This window comes from Apium graveolens, chromosome 5 (assembly GCF_009905375.1).
Source record: "Apium graveolens cultivar Ventura chromosome 5, ASM990537v1, whole genome shotgun sequence".
NCBI classification, from domain to species: Eukaryota; Viridiplantae; Streptophyta; class Magnoliopsida; order Apiales; family Apiaceae; genus Apium; species Apium graveolens.
Genome location: NC_133651.1, coordinates 248,008,315 through 248,021,055, shown reverse-complemented (window position 1 = coordinate 248,021,055; position 12,741 = coordinate 248,008,315). Strand labels below are relative to the sequence as shown.

The following is a 12,741-nucleotide window of genomic DNA, read 5'->3' as shown; positions in this document are numbered from 1 at the left end:
TTCCTATAAAACATTTTATACGAAAATAAGGTGATAATATCTCGCCTTTTGAAAATATGGAGTTTATTAATCTAAAAAATGATTTGCGTATCGAAAATTTTAAGTCGGGACTCGTACAGGTCAAATGGTACCCCGGATTGAAAAAGTCAAAACATGAAAAGTGTTCAGAATTATCAGATTATGTTAAAAAGGAGTTTTCGGAAGAGTTTCGGGTTGTAAAAACGCTAAAACGATTGAAGTGGGACAATTTCTGGTTCTAAAAAGTAATTTTTATAATTACGTGAAATAATCATTATTAATTCTATAAATCCTTATAAAATCATATGATAATCCAAAAATTACCAGAAAAATACCAAAACACTCTATATTTTATTCTGGATAATTTAAAGATTAAAATATCTAAATTTTTATCAGAAATAAACATCAAATATTAATATCAATTATCAAATAATTCACCAAAATTCACATAAAATCACATAATAATTATTTATTGATAAAATAATTACATAATATTTCTCAGACTTTACAGTGTATGTGTGAATGCAGCAGATGCAAATCATTCAATAAAATGCATGTTGTCATTCAGCTAAACTTATCTGATTAAATCACTTAAACACACAGTATGGTCTCTAAAAACTCTTGCATGTCTTCTGCTATTGTATATTGATTAAATAAGATGTAAAATGAAAAATGGATGCAAGAATGGTATGATCACACTCTAAATCAAACATAACTCAATTTCTTATAGTCATTTTACAATCAAAATGCACATTTTCTAATATACTGAGTATCACAATCAAAGTTTATATTTACACTTTGATCTCTCAATTCTATATGATCATAAATACTCTTTTACCATGGATGAATGCTACAATATTTGTACTTACTATGTTTATCCTATGCATCAAATCAAGGCTACTAATAATATCTGAGCCATGCATATATTGATAAAGCTTTTTGGCATATTTCCAAACAAAAGGGGAAGAGAATTAAGATTCCCATGATTATTCAAAAACTTTGCTTTTGTAAGATAAAATATTATGCTTGTATATTTTTGATGTATCTAAGAAAGTTGTTGCAGGAATTATCCTAAAAAAGGAATAAAGCAGTAATCCCAAATGTATCTGCAAAAATAATTTTCTAAATTCATGCATACACCAAGGGGAAGCACACACTTGAAAATTTTAAATTTTATGTTTGTTTGGCAAATACCAAAAAGGGGAAGATTGAAAGGATATCTTCGATATATTATTTATTTTGGTATTTGTACGATTAAACATAAAATTTAAATACACGTAAATTCTCTCCATTAGGACATGATTTTGATTGATCCAAATCAAAGTCAAATGGTCAAACTAGCAAAATTATTTTCAAGACTATTTATATAAAAGAGATATTCCATTATTCTAAAATATCCAAATTATATCTTTATGGAATATATCTCCACTACTAAAAATAGTAGATACGACATCGGTGCTTAGACATCGGTATATAATGCACCCGATGTTAAAAGCCTGTTTAACATCGATTTAAAAAAAAGCAATGTTAAAAGCTTGTTTAATATCGGTTTTACATAGTAGCCGTTATCTATGTTCAATTTTAAAATAATAACAAATTAATGTTTTTAACTTTAACATCGGTTATTTATGCTAACCGTTGTCTATAACCATTTCTAAAAAAATGACTAAAAAAATGTTTTAGTTTCCCCGCTGAGTACCCAAATTTTCCCCCGTAACAAAAAAGTTAAAAAATTATTTCCCCCTTCCCCCTCTACTCACACACCCATACATCTCTATCTCTGTCTCTATCTCCATCTTTATCTCTCTCCCTCTCTTCCCCAAACCTCGACTCACACATCAAGCCTCTCTCTCTCTCTCTCTCAAACTCGCGGCTCTCTCTCTTTTCTCTCTCTCAGACCACGATTGCAATTCTCTCTCAAACCTCCACTCTATCTTAAAACCTTGATTCTCTCTCTCAACTATCGAACTTCATCTCCTTTAGCTCCTCTCTCCCCCCTCTCTTTCTTTCTCCCTCTGTCTCCTTTCTTACCGCTCTTTTCTTGTAAAACCCAATTTAAACCTAATACGAAATCACTGAATCGAGATCTTGGTGGAAGCTTCGATTTATGTAAAATCGATTGGTGAAGGTTAGATTCCGGACATGGTGAAAGCGATTGACGTGGGTTGAAGAAACGGAAGGAGTTTTCCGTTACAAATCGGGCTAGAAATTGGCGGTCTTATTTAATTTAGTAGCTTAAAATCAATCTGAGAAAGCAAATGTTTGGTTTGATTATGTATGTAAATTTTAAATTTGTTTCAAAATTTTATGTTTTTATTTTAATGAAGCTTTTTTTATAGGTCTGAAGCTTTGAAACTTGAAACCAACCTTCAATCGGTAACACATCTCTCTCTTTTGGCTTTATTTATATCCATTATGTATTTATATATATTTTTCAGTGTATATTTATATTTTTATGTTCAGTTTTGTTTATTCTATTATGTTTTGCTATTAAGTTTAGGTGTTAAAAAAACAAAGAAGGATACAAAGGCATGGATCTTCTTCAAGTTCTGTTGGTTCTTTAGATTTGACACTGCTCATTCCGTTGCTAGGTAATCCTGATACAGGACTATAGTATAATATATATGGTTAATAGGAAGAAGTAAATGGACCTGTAGCAGCAGTTCTTGAATAAACTGTTTTGGCATACTTGCTACATGGTTATCTGTAAGTCTCTATGTGGCTAGTTTATTTGTTATCAAGAGCACATATATAATTATTTATGAGAAGATCTAGCATTATAGCATCGTCTTTTTTGTTTTATAGTATGCAAAATTTATTTTAGATTTTGATTTTTGTAGTAGAATAATGAATAATCTATCTAAAAATATGGCATTGAAGACGTGCCTAGCCTTAAATTAAATAATGGGACTAATGGGTGTGGAGGCGTCACATTGTAAGGTGTTAAGCAAGTATCAAGAAGAAAAACAAAGAAAAATGTTGAATTAAGCAATCTAACTTAAATGGTCAGCTGTTGGTCAACAATGAGTTGATGACAATTAAACAAAAACAATGTTGTGAGCATTATTATAATATTGTAAATTTGATATCATAAATTTACTTGGATTCTATTTACTTCAACTAATTAAACTAAATAACAGATGCTAAGTGAAACCATATTAATATGTTAAACTTTCTATCACAGGTATTGCAGGAAAGAGGAGAAAGCACATCACGTCATGGACGAGCTACATTCTCTGTGTTACTTTTCCAGGTAATTATCTGCTCTTCATCCTAACGCAATTATGCACTAGTATTGTTTCTGGAGCCTTATATTCATCCTAACGCAATTTAGCTTCTTTCTCTTAATGTCCAATATCTTTATTATGTTGTGCTCATTTGTTGTTTGGACTTTAATGCTACTGGTTTACATTTTCACTAATTTATTTGTTCACGTTATACTTCTCAGGATTTGGCAGTTGTGGTTCTGTTAATTCTCATACCTCTCATTACACCAAACTCTTCCAAAGAAGGGGTAAAATATCATATTTTTCTTAGCTTGTCTTCTCTATTTCTGTGATATATTTGGATTTTTTTCCCAGTAGCATCCTTCATTTTGTTTTGTTCCATATACTAGTTACATATATGAGAGGCAGGCGGCACAAGAGCTTGGAAATAAAGCTATTCATCTAGACGTTCCATTTATGGCTAAGTGGTGTTAATCTTGTAAGTAGGAAAAGATGTTTCATTTACAAGAATATGATTATTTTTAGATTAATGTGTTATGTGATCTTTATATTATTTTTGCGATTGTAAGCTTAAATATAATTATGTAATTCTTAACGCCAGTAGTTATGCATCTGGATAGTTTCTTTTTGCTAATTATTCAACTAGATGATTGCTTTCATCTAGGGAGATCATTGCGGAATATATGGAGCTAACTACCCAGAATGGATAATGACGATGGAGGTATGTGTAATGTAACATATGCCTGCAATCTGGGTGCAGAAAAAGAGTGCATCTCATCTATTTTTTTACATATGCTGCACTGTACATGTTTATATTCAATCTGATGATTTTATTTTTCGGTTACAAACTTTTCCACATTGAGTACAGGGATTCAGTTTATCTGTTTGTCTCTAAAGTGATTAGTCATTTAATCAACTATTGTATTACAGAAAACCAGTAAAAAAAATATTTAGTAAAGATCCTTGATTGTAATGGATTATTTCCTCATAAGATCGATTAAAAGAGAAGTTTTGTTATTTATTTTCTGTGTATGATCTCGTACAATAGTCTGTAGTTATAGTCATAAATAATTACCAGTCAACTGTGCTTCTTCATGTTAGAATTAAATGTGTTCTTTTCAAGTTTTCCTTATGAAACCTACGTAAACACATTGGATCATAATCTTAGAAAATAGAGAATAGCTTATAATCCTCTGCTATAATCTGTGCCAATTCTGAACATAGAGAATCTAGCCTCATCAATTAGAATGCTGACACCTCAGAAATTAATCCTACCATGGTAGCCAATAGCAGTGGGATTAGTGGTATTTCATCTGTACAAATCGAAGAAAGAAAATGTCCATCAGTAATAGATGATAGTTCATCCACATGCTCAATAAACTCACTCCCTTCAGTAATAGCTAATGGGCCTAGTAAAGGAAGCTCACTTGTAAAACAAAAAGGCCAAAAATCATTGTCTAGGTAATAAATTTCTCTCTACTGTTGAGTCAATTGTAGCTACAGCTTCACTTAAACGTTTGTCTTTAATATTTTCAGAGGAAAAAATCAGAGGGTTAAAGTTGTTCGATCAAATGGACAAGTAAATGACACTAATATATCCACCTATCAGATGTTCCTTCTGACGTGGGGCAGGTAATTGATTCAGCGGGAATTTACAAAGGCCTTCTGTCTATGATTTCTAAGTTCATGTATCAAGGTCTATCAGTCACTGATTTAGGTATCATCGGCCTGCAGGGTTGATTTGCTGCTCTTTGGTTTGATCATGCAGAAGTCAGTCTCTTCTTTAGTTTGTCGGAATTGGGTTGATTGGCTAAATTGGATGGAGTTATCGAATTTTAAGAATAGGGTACTAAAAATTAGTATAGTCTGAGTTGGCTAATGGAATGCTTGTATTTTATTTGAAATATATGTATAGTATGGTATGAGTAATATTTTTGTATTAGACTTGTAATTTGGATGAGTACCTTTATGTTTCTGTTTGGATATTTTTTATTGGCATGTTGCATGGTTTCGGTTCCCTGTGGCTGTAAATAGTACCAGGATGGCATGCAATTTACAGAACATTAACATCATAATGGTACATGTAAATCGATGTAAAAAATGTACAAAAGTCATCATATGAAATAATATTAAACAAAAAAGAACTAAAAAAACCGATGTGAAATATTCATTTGACATCGGTTCTGAAAAAACTCAATGTATTTTAAGTCAAATAACATCGGTTAGAGAAATTGGCTGATGTTAAACAAAAAGATTTAACATTGGTTTTGTGAAGAACGTCCATGTCTTATCCATCATTTCACATCGGGGGCTAATTTAACCGATGTTTGATCAAACATTTCACATCGGGCAACTAATCTAACCAATGTCTGATTTGGCATTTCACATCGGTTTGTTCGAAAGAATTTTAATAAATGGCTTTTAGAGCTTGTAGGTTTCATGTTTTAATGGATAAATACCTCATAATATACTCATATTCACCTAGAAATAATGTAATATAAGCTGAAATTTGTTGCAAAGACATCACATTTAATCTTAAAATCAATGTATAGCATTGTAATAGACATCGGCTGTTAACCGATGTCAAAGGTTGATGACATTTAACATCACACGCGAAGACATCGGTTCATATTTTTTTTAACATCGGTTCTGAACCGATGTCTGATCCCATATTTCTAGTAGTGCTCTAAGGCAATATGATCAAAAAAGAAACATCAAGACATGATATTTCTTAGATCTCAGTTGCAACTTCAACAAGGCAACAAGCTCGAAAAAAGGATATATCAGAAATATTCCGTAGAAGACTCGTGCTATATTAAAAATAATTTACTCTTCGCTCCAAAATATATTTTTACATCCATCAAAAGAGTTTTAATTCAAATTTTATTAATATTCATGATTGAAATATTAATATCCATTTTTATAACCCATTCTATGTATACTTGGAATAATTTTCTAACGTTTCGTAAAATCAACATTTCTCGGAAAAAATTATTCAAAAATACTCAGTAATATTTCCTACCATCCAAATTTATTTTATATATTAGGAAATATATTTTAATTATTTATTCAAGTCAAAACTTTGGTCAAAAGATCCATATATTTAATTTTAAGACCGATGATATTTTTACTCAGAAGAAAAGGCTAATAGAACAGTTTTAATTTTAGATAAAATACTTCCACGTAATAGAATGACTTGAAATTTGGTAGGTATCATTTAAATGGTATTTTCTATACATGAAATATTTTTCGTAACATTCGAGAATTTTGGTCCGGGTATAAATTTTGAGATAGTTGGTCCCACAGTTGACCACGTTTGACCTAGTTACCATTGACCAAGGTTGACCAAAACTTGCAGGACATCATTTTATAATATTTAGGTAACTATCATATTTTTTATGGTATTTATTTAAGATTTTTTAGGGTGGTCATATTTAATGGTGCTTAATGCTTAATTAAAATGATTAAACAATGATTAAAAGAAAAGAAAAATACATATTTAATCAAATAAATCAGCTGAGATTTGAGCTCCATAAACTTGTTTGTCTCATATGGCTAGTTGCAAAGAAACACAACTAACACACTTTGCTTTTCATGTCATCAATCCATGTGACTTACATCATCCACCATCCATTTTCCTCAAATTTCCACCATTCAATCCACCCAACTTCTCCTACAAATACACCCCATCCTAACTCATTTTCTTCAAGCTAAAGAGCCACAAAGTTGCTGGAATTGTTTTTAAGAAGTATCATCTCTTCATCTCTTTCAAATCTAAACACATACTTCTTCTCAAAAACCTTCTCTATCTTCTATATACTTACACATATAAAAGGTTTTTGATATACAAGCTTTGCTTCACTCAACCAAGTTTTATCCCACCAAGTGAGCTCATCCACTACCACTCTCTGGCCTCGCAAAGGGCTGCCCAAATTTGACCAGAGTGCCAAAATCCGGTCGAACCTCCGGCGAACTTTTCCGACCGTTTTCCAAAAGTGGTAATTTTTAGCTTCTTCTTTGAGTTTCTTTTATTTGAGTTTTTTACTAATTTCTCTACTTCATCTCAAGCTCTAATACTAGATATCCTATAAAGAAGGTTCTCAAAGAAAAGAGAACAAAGATTCGAACTCAAAATTCGAATAAGTACTTGATCTTAAAAAAGAAACATATAAAGATGAAGATCCATAAATTACAAGTACTTAAATATCTATAACTCTTCACAAGTGAGATTTCATAAATCTCCATAACTCCTCATGAGTGAGATTTCATAATTGATAAACCTCACGAGTTGGCCAATTCCTTGCACTTTATTTATCTCGGTCTTGGCCAACCTATTTCATGAATATAGAAATAATTAGAAAGGTATCGTATAATCCTCACTAACATCTTTAGTGTTCCGTGGGATTATAATTCGATCAATAGTAAACTTCATAATTTTGTAAAATATTAAAGGCGGATTAAATCACACGAGTTGGCCAATTACTTGCACTTTATTTATCTTGATCTTGGCCAACGCATAGTTCGTGTATATATAAAATCATTACGAAAAGTATCGTATAATCCCCACTAACATCTTCAGTGTTTTGTGGGATTATAAATCAATAAATAGTAAACTTCATAATCATCCTTTTAAACTTCAAAAGCACAAATCCAAATCCAATTACTTGCACTTCTTTTATCTCGATCTTGGCTTATATAGAACCTATAAATTGTGCACGAAGTTAAACGTATACTTTGGCTCTATAATTGTCAAAACATAAGTATATTAAAATCCTTAAGCCTACGAGCTTAAAAAGGATTAGTTACAATTCTGAGATTGTAACTAAAGTATTCTTTGATCTATAAATACATAATCAAATGAAGAAGAATACTAAAGAAGTTGTCAGCCATATTGCTTATATATATAAGACTTATTGTATTACTCCGATAAACATATTCTATAAATATAGAGTCGAAAGTATACTTGACATATTATTATATATCTCAAGTCAAGTATACATAGTTAATATTTAATATTCTTATTTGAATATTATATTATCTTTTGGGCTAGTACCGTAACATACTAGTTCAACCCATATTTTCTCTATACGTTTTGTTTTGTGGATTGTCTTATTAGTTTTGTAGTGAGTGTTGAGTGATATTTATGACACTTTATAACGCTCCGTAAAGCTTTGAATTGATGATTTTTACTCAAGTTGTTAGTGTTTTTAACGTGTTTATGTAGTGTTTTTGCATTTTAAACATTTATCAGGATTACAGGTGAATTAGCGTTGTTTTGATGCTAATATGGTGTTAGGATGTCTAGAATAAAAGCTCGTGAAAAGACCAACTCAAATCAGCAAGAAAAGAAGAAGTCTAAAAATTTCTCCAGGGAGTCAGCGCACCAGCGCTGTGATAGCGCGCGCCTAAAGAGCAGAAACTTGGCGCGCCCGCGCTGGTCAAGCACGCAGTCGCGCCATGCCGGGATAAAAGAATCTCGATTCTCTTGTGATTCTGATTGAGGGACTTCTAATCTGCATGGGCTGCTATATAAACATAACTATTGCTCGTTTTTCATAACAAGACGTACCAGAGCTTCAGATGAAGGCGTAAGAAGACAGGAGAGCATAATTCAACCAAGGCGAAGAAGATCTAGTTTATACTTGTGATTCTTTATTTTAAGTTGTAACTTTGGATGCTAGTTTTCTTATTCTTGAACCTATACTCTTGTTTCGTACTTGGTTTTATTATTCATTTTTTTATAAAGACTATATTTATTATACCATGCTTTCATCGGAACCCACGTTGATGATGAGTCCGATTATTGGCTAATCATTATCGTGGGACTCTAGCGGATTTATTTATGGATTTCTTTAGTTAATTCGTTTTTATGCCTTAGTGTGTTGTGATTGTATGATAACCTAGTATTGGTTGTGCTTATTCATCTTATGAGCGTTGCGAATTTATAAGATAGCGTGTTAATCTTTAATAAAGCGAAAGTGAATTTAAGGGTTTAGAACTTGTCATGCTGGCATAGGTTCATGTATTTGATATGCATGATTTGTAGGTAATTTTAACCATCTTACTTGCCTTATATAATCACGATAGATAAATTATGCATTAAACCGTTATGTTGTCAAATTCTATAGACATATAGGGTCTCAATATAATTGGTGTCTATTCAGCTTCTATCTCTTTTGTGGATGTCTTGTAGTATGGTATTCATATAACGAAAGTTGTCATTTAAGAACGAAAAGGATATTGAATGAAGTATTTAATAAAGTCTGAATCCCATGTTTGTGTAGTATTCAACTCTCCTTACTCTCTTAGTTAATATTTCTTAGTATAATCTCTTAGTTAATCATAGTTATAAAAACCTCAATTTGTTAATCGTCTTAGCATTGGAAAATAACCATACCATTGTTGCATAGATACATTGATTGGAATTAACGTGTCAGTCCCTGTGGGAACGAACTAGAATTAATTCTATATTATTTGTGAACGCGTATACTTGCATGAATATTAGCATGTGTTTTCGTCCTAACAAGTTTTTGGCGTCGCTACCGGGGACTTCGGTGTTAATTTTTAGTTTATGTGTTTGTCATCAGTGGTCGTTAAAGTTTATTGACTCGGACATTGTTACTTACTTGTTCCTTGTCGTGTTTCGGGGACTCTAGTGAGCGTGTATGCATACGCGTTCTCGGACCCATAAAAGAACTCTGGATCAAGCTAAGGAAGAAGTGGTAGTAGTTAGAAATTTGAAGAAGAGATCTTAGTTGAGAAAGAAAAAGAAGCACTTGTGGCAATGGGAGAACCAGAAGCGAATCCAAAGGCTTTGATGGATTACTCTAAACCGAAGATTAATGATATACAGTCTAGCATTGTTCGACCAGCCATCTCAGCTAATACCTTTGAGATCAAGTCAAGCACGATTCAGATGATACAGAACTCAGTTCAGTTTGGGGGTTCTCCGATTGGAGACCCCAACATGCACATCAGAGATTTCATCAAGATCTGCGACACTTTCAAGTTCAATGGAGTTTCTGAAGATGTTATTAAGTTGAGGCTTTTCCCATTCTCTCTGCGGGATAAACCTAAGTGTTGGTTACATTCTCTACCTCCAGGGTCCATCACCAAATGGGAGGATCTTGCTCAAAAGTTCTTAACCAAATTCTTCCCTATGGCGAAGATTGCGGAAATCAGAAATGCACTTACTCAACTTGCTCATCAATCTGGAGAATCTTTGTGTGAGGCTTGGGATCGCTACAAGGAGATGCTTAGGAAGTGTCCTCACCATGGGATACCTGACTGGATGATCACTAACTGCTTCCATAATGGATTGGGTGCTACTTCTAGACCCATACTTGATGCAGCATCAGAAGGAGCCTTGTTGGCTAAAAGCTACGATGAAGCTTATGAATTGATCGAACTGATGACAGCTATGAATACCAGAATCCTTCTCAGAGACTAACTCAGGACAAGGTAGCAGGAATTCTAGAGTTGGATGCAGCTACTGCTATAGCTGCTCAACTTAAGGCTTTGACGATGAAGGTGGATTCTTTGGCTAATTATGGAGTTAATCAGATCTCTAGTGTCTGTGAGCTTTGTGCTGGTGCCCATGAGACTGATCATTATGCTATTTCTAGTGAATCAGCTCAGTTTGTGAGAAACTTTCAGAGGTCGCAGCAACCTGTGCCAGCCACCTATCATCCTAACAACCGTAATCATCCTAACTTCAGTTGGAGCAACACGCATAATCCGGTTCAATAGCCTTATCAACAGTATCCAGCAAAGCAGTATAACCCTCCTTCTTTTCAGCAACTGCAATATGCACCAAGGTAATAACTCAAGCTGTAACAGGCTAACGAAAAAATTGAAATGGAGGAGTTGAGGCTCATATGCAAGAGCCAAGTGGTTTCTATCAAGACCTTGGAAAATCAAATTGGACAAATTGCCAATGCCTTGCTGAATCTTCAACCCGGTACACTTCCTAGTGACACTGAAGTGCCAGGAAAGAGGGAAGCTAAAGAGCAGGTTAAGGCAATCACATTGAGGTCTAGGAAGGTTGCAACTCCCGAACAATCTCAAGTTTCAGATGAAGAAGTTGTGGCTGAAGAAGAAGTGCAGAAGGAAGCAGAAGTGGAACCAAGGAAGACTACTGTTGAACACACTCCTCTTAAGGGTAATACAGGGGAGAAACAGATCTATCCTCCACAACTCTATCCTAAGAGGATGCAGAAAAAAAAGCTGGATAAGCAGTTTAAGAAGTTTCTGGAGGTGTTCAAGAAACTTCATATCGACACACCTTTCGCTGAAGCTCTTGAAAAGATGCCTAGTTAATAATACAAAGTTTATGAAAGGTATTCTTTCTCAAAAAGTGAAGTTTGATGACTTGGAGACCGTTGCTCTCACGGAGGAATACAGTGATGTGCTGCAACATAAGTTGCCTCCAAAGCTTAAAGATCCTGGAAGCTTCACTATTCCATGCACTATTGGAAAAGTGTCATTTCACAAATGCTTATGTGAGTTGGGAGCCAGCATCAATGTGATGCCCTTGTCAATCTTCAACAAGTTGGACTTACCTGATCCAAAGCCGACTTATATGACATTGCAGTTGGCTGATCGTTCTATTACATACCCACGTGGAATTGTGGAGGATGTCTTGGTCAGGGTGGATAAACTCATCTTTCCTGCTGATTTTGTAATTCTTGATTTCGAGGAGGATAAGAAGATTCCCATAATCTTGGGAAGACCTTTCTTGGCTACTGGTCGTACCTTGATAGATGTGTAAAAGGGTGAGCTTACTAGGCGAGTGTTAGATCGACATGTGACTTTTAATGTGTTCAATGCCATGAAATTCCCTACGAAAAATGAGGAGTTCTTAAGGTAGAGTTGGTCGATTCTGTGGTTACTTCAGAACTTGATCAATTGCTAAGGTCTGATGCCTTAGAGAAGGCCTTGTTGGGGAATTCAGATAGTGAAGATGACGAAGGTGATGAGCAATTGCAATATTTTAATGCTTCTCCCTGGAAGCGGAAGATGGATATGCCTTTTGAATCTCTTGAAATGGAGGAGCTGAACAAATCTCTAAAGCGCCTTAAGCTGTCTATTGAGGAAGCTCCTACACTTGATCTTAAACCATTACCTGAACACTTAAGGTATGCTTTTTAGGTAATGCATCTACTTTGCCTGTGATTATTACATCCGACCTTTCAGGTAGTGATGAGGAAAAACTCTTAAGAATTCTGAGAGAGTTCAAATCGACAATTGGATGGGCGATAACAGATATTAAGAGAATCAGCCTTTCTTATTACATGCATAAAATTCTTCTAGAGGAAGGTAGCAAGCCTACTGTTGAGCAACATAAAAGGCTTAATCCAATCATGAAAGAAGTGGTGAAGAAGGAAATTTTCATGTGGCTAAATGCAGGGATTATCTATCATATTTCTGACAGTTCTTGGGTGAGTCCAGTTCAGTGTGTACCGAAGAAAGGAGGTATCACCGATGTCGCTAATGA

The 12,741-nt window shown here is 33.9% G+C and overlaps 1 long non-coding RNA gene and 1 other non-coding gene across 2 annotated transcripts; one reads left to right on the top strand and one right to left on the bottom strand.

The window, feature by feature from the left end:
• The first annotated feature begins 1,790 nt into the window (after positions 1 to 1,790).
• On the top strand, positions 1,791 to 5,124 carry LOC141661689 (uncharacterized). Its single transcript, XR_012550088.1, has 8 exons — positions 1,791 to 2,394; positions 2,519 to 2,609; positions 3,203 to 3,271; positions 3,467 to 3,532; positions 3,635 to 3,723; positions 3,910 to 3,966; positions 4,782 to 4,877; positions 4,980 to 5,124. It is a non-coding gene; the product is annotated as an uncharacterized LOC141661689 (long non-coding RNA).
• A 5,295-nt stretch (positions 5,125 to 10,419) lies between these two features.
• On the bottom strand, positions 10,420 to 10,526 carry LOC141663365 (small nucleolar RNA R71). The gene has a single exon (XR_012551440.1). It is a non-coding gene; the product is annotated as a small nucleolar RNA R71 (small nucleolar RNA).
• Between the last annotated feature and the right edge of the window lie 2,215 nt (positions 10,527 to 12,741).